This window comes from Leptonychotes weddellii, chromosome 1 (genome assembly GCF_054177405.1).
Source record: "Leptonychotes weddellii isolate Sample4059 chromosome 1, ASM5417740v2, whole genome shotgun sequence".
Classification (NCBI taxonomy): Eukaryota; Metazoa; Chordata; class Mammalia; order Carnivora; family Phocidae; genus Leptonychotes; species Leptonychotes weddellii.
Window position 1 is genome coordinate 190855216 of NC_138369.1, and position 4758 is coordinate 190859973.

The window sequence follows — 4758 nt, forward strand, 5'->3', positions numbered from 1 at the left end:
TGTGTGCATGCCTGAGTTCATACGTGTGTATGAGTGTGTGCATGCCTGAGTGCAGACATGAGTGTGCGTGCGTGAGTGCATACGTGTGCATGCCTGAGTGCAGACATGTTATGAGTGCATGCATGAGTGCATACGTGTGCATGCCTGAGTGCATACGTGTGTGTGCATGCCTGAGTGCAGACATGTTATGAGTGTGCGTGCGTGAGTGCATATGTGTGCATGCCTGAGTTCATACGTGTGCATGAGTGCGTGCATGCATACGTGTGCGTGCCTGAGTGCAGACATGAGTGCGTGCGTGAGTGCATACGTGTGCATGCCTGAGTGCAGATATGTTATGAGTGTGCGTGCGTGAATGCATACGTGTGCACGTGTGTACAGGTGAGTACATGTGTGTGCTTACGCGTGTCAGTGGGGAGGCTGTGGCTCAGAGGTGGGGACTCCCTGGGAGGACCCTGGCTGTGGCAGAAACAGCCTCCAGTGTACAGCCACGTGTCCATCTGTCGAGCACGCAGCCGCACTCAGCCCGGATGCCAGGCTGGCCCAGGCCCTGCTCCGTGCTGACCCCTCCCTCGCCAGCCCCCCAGCCCCCCGCAGTGCCGGTCAGGCCTCCCAGGGCACCCAGGGCCTGGCCTGGGGAAGGGAGCCGGAGAGCCTCGGGAGCCTAACTGCGGGACGTTCTTACTGGTTTTGCCTGAGCGTGCGGCATCTGGAGATGGCCTCTGCCTCCTGGAGCACGGCCTCCCCCGCCTGCCATGGCCGCCATGCCACAGCCTGGGAGGCGGGGCACGCACCGGCCGGGGCCTGCAGCGGAAGGCCGAGGCGTCCGGGCCCGGCCCCTGCTGTCCCAACACCCCCTCCTTGAAGCCAGGCCCTGGCTCCCCAAGCAAAGCGGGGCTCGTCCTGGAGGAAGCCCCCAAGGCTTGGCTGTCCTGGGGCCATCCCAGGCTGGGACGCAGGCCCTGAACCCCAGGCCCAGTGGGCTCTGCCCTCCAGCTCATCCTTGAGGACATAGCATGTGGGGTGTCCAGCAGGGTGGGGGTGGCACCAGTCGCCTGGCCACAGGGCGCTGACAAGCGTGCTCTCTACCGCGCCTGAGGGTCAGGAGCTCGCCACTGTGGGAGGCCCCAGCCCAGGGCAGGGCCGCTCTGGCGGGTGCGGGACCCCTGCAAGTGGCTTCTGCGTTCCCGGCGTGTGTGCGTGGGCCTCTGATCACGACCCAGGGAGGCTGTGGACAAATGCCGGAGGCTTCTGTGTCCCACGCTGTGTACGGACGCTGTGTGGAGTCTGCTTGGGAGCCACCGGCCCAAGAGCACACAGCCAAGGCCTCGACGAGCCGCCTGTGGACCCAGACACGCACAATGTGGATGGGAGAGAGCCCACGGCGGGTCCCTGCTGCGCGGAGAGGGGGGCGGGCGGGGCAGGCAGGCGGCGGGCCATGCCTGGAGGGGCCTGCTGGGGGTGGGCAGGGGCTCTGCTGTGGGCTGGAGCTCCCGCAGGACTCGGCTCCCCACATGGAGACCGTGCTGGTTTCCTGAGAACCACCACAAACATAGCGGGTTCAAACACCCCCATTTGTGACCTCACAGTAGCTCAGGCGTGTGGGCGCAGCCGAGCTGGGTCCTTGGCTCATGAACAGCCGTGACTGAGGTGTCCACCGGGCACGGACTCCCCTGGACCTCAGGCCCTTCTAAGCTGCCTGGTGGCTGAATTCCGGGGGCGGCAGTGGACATCTGCTGCTTCTAGTCTCTGAGCTCAGGGACAGAAGGCCCACGCCCTCTTCAGCCCTAATCGGTTGGCACCTGTAAAGGAGGGCCGCAGGGGCTCCCCAGTTAGGCCCAGCTCACCCAGGCCAATCTCCCTTCTGATTGACTCAGGCAGCCGGTTAGGGACCTCAAGCACATCTGTGAAGCTCCTTCACCTTAGCCATATATGCAGGGCATCCATCATATTCACAGACCCCCTACTTGGGCATGGGGGTCATATGGGGTGTGCACACCAGGGATCTGGGACCTTGGGGCCACCTGAGAATCCCACAGACAGCAAGCCCCGGCCTTACTTGCAGGAAAGCGTGTGCTGAGGTGGTTCTCAGAACAGCGTGGGGGTGTGAGGCCAAAGACGGGCCTCGGGAGCGTGGCTGCGGAAAGGGGTGCTGGAGGCCCCAGGATGTGGTGAACCAGGGAGCAAGCGTTACTCTTTGGCTGCCTGTGGCTGGGGCAGGGTCCTGGGAGCGGCCAGTGGGGTCTGCTGCAGAGTGGGGCACTGGGCAGGTGTCTACACGGTCCAGAAAGCAGAGCAGTAATCCCATCTGCCTTGTGAAGCAGCCCTGTCCCCACGGCTCCCCAGCCCCTATTCAGCACCCCTGGGCCGAGGCTGGCCTGCTGGGAAGCAGGGGGAGCAGCTGAACCCAGAGCCAGCTTTCCACCCGGACGGCTGACCCCAAGGCACGGGGCGGCCCTGGAGGGCAGCTCCCTGAAGCCACCGTCCCTCGTGTGGAGGAGGATGTGGCCCACGGGGCAAACTGGCCCCCTGCCCCTGGGCCTGCTGGCTGCCGGAGGCTCTGGGATGCAGGCGACCACAAATGCATCCTTCTGTCCCATCATCCCTGCATCCCGGGCCACTGTGTGCAGACTATCTCAGCCCTGGAGAATACAGGTCCTTCTGCAAGCTTTCTGGGCAACGAAGCCTGTGAGTAAATCTTACCGGGGTACCAGGACCCTGAGAAGCATCCGCCAAAGCAGGAGTCCTCAGTGTCTGGCAGATTGAACATGTTTCGACAATTCTGCTGCTGACAGGGCTCGGGGGAGCGCTGGAGAGCATTTCTGGGAAATCGCCCAGAGGCTCGTGCTCATGGCAGGACTTCAGGAGCACGTCTCTGGAGGGCCTGCATGCAGGGAGGGGGTGGGCAGTAGCAGGCATCGGGGCGCCGTCCCAGGCCCCTGACAAGGCCCCCCCGCTGAGCTCAGTCAGCCGGCCCACTGAGGACGCTCACCACGGGGACCCCCAGCTGTCGGGCACATGGGCAGGTGTAGTGAACCTGTCCGGTTTTCCTACTTGAGGACATCTGGAAGGGGGTGATGTGGACGCTACATCATCAGTCGGGCTAGCGTTCACAGGTTTCCCCCCACCCCGCCAGCCCCTGGGAAGGGGAGGGCGCAGGTGGGCTCCCTGGGTGAGAACCACGGCCACCGGCCTCCCGAGTGTGCCGCCATGATGGGCAGCTCAGCCCTTCATGCACAAGCAGTATTTCTTCCTCACACGAAACTCGACAGCCCTGCAGGACTTGAACGGCCGACTTCCCAGGGAGCGGCTAAGATCCAGCTACGTGATGTGGGGACAGAGCACCCAGCAAGTGCGGGGTCCCGTGTGCCCATGCTGGTCACGGCCTGGCCGAGTGCACACTAGAAATGCAGGGGTGCGGGCGGCGCGGGCCAGCAAACAAGTCCCTTCGTGGGACGTGGATGCCCAGCTCCGCTTGCCCTTGGCGAGGCCACCGTGGGCGTCCACTCCCGGCCGGGGCAGCGCTCCCTCAGCTGCACAGAACTCCTCAGATGCATGCTGGCAGCACGCTAGGCCAGCTCGGGCTGTCCCCGGGCCCCAGCAGGGCCCCCCAAAACCCCGGGCTCCCCAGGGCAGCCCTGGAGCCCATGTGTCTGTTCGTGGAGAATGCCGGCAGCAAAGACCCCTGGTCTCTTCTCGAAGCGCATCTCCCCCCGAGCTCAGAGCTCCCCGGCCGCCAGGTGGGAGCAGAGCCGTGGGGTGCTCAGGGCCCAGCCAGCCTGGTGGCCAATCCAAGGTCCCTAACTGGGGTGCACCAGGTGACGGCACAGGTGGGAAGTCAGTGTGAGCCCCGCCAGGTGGGTGGGGAAGGGAGAGTGTTCTCAATTTAACACAAGCACCCCCAGCTTGCTCTCAGACGCTTTATTGAGAGTCCAACGCCCGTCCCCACATACAGCGGAAAGCGCACACATGGCCGGGCGGCCACCCCTCACAGACGCCCCCACGCGGCGACGCCTCGCTCTGCCACTCAGTTCCTGGAGAACCACAGATGCCCCAGAGAGCAGCCACCTGCCCGGGCCCGGCACCCAGCGCCCAGCAGCCCCCCTGGGCCCCGGGCTGTTTGAAACTCGCTGGCCCGAGTGCAGCCTCTCTTTGAGGGCAGCACTGTCTGCCGGGCATGGCCGTCCCGCCTGGATTCTTGCAGACGGCGCAGGAGTCACCCCTCTGCTAGCATGACGCACACGACACAGATGTGGGTCCCCATCTACCGGAGCGGGGGCGAGGCAACCCCACTCCCGTCCCGGCCGCAGCAGCACCAGTAAGACCCGCTACCGGCTCAGAGGCCACGGCGCTCCCCGGCCCAGGGAGGCATCCTCAGCTGCTGGGGGGCACTACCATCAGGGCAAGGCCTGCGGCTCTCCCTGGGGTGTCCTCCCCCACCCCGGGCCTCTCCCACCCGTCCGCACAAACCCCTGGCCCTGCGGGCTCTCAAAAAGGCAGAGAGAAAAGGAAGGTGCGTTCTCCAGCCCTGCCCCCACCCTACCAGCCGCAAGACACGCCCTGGTGGCGGCCAGCATCAGCAGCTTGCTGATGCCAGGCCACTCTAAGGACCGCACCATTCTGGAAGCTGGCCATGGCGGACAGAGTCTATTCCACAACTGGGGCAGAGAACTGACAGGAGAAACGCGCGTGAGCAATGGCCCTCACCTTCAAAACAACGTCAAGGTCACGTCTGTCCCCTAGGAAATGCCTACTTCCAGA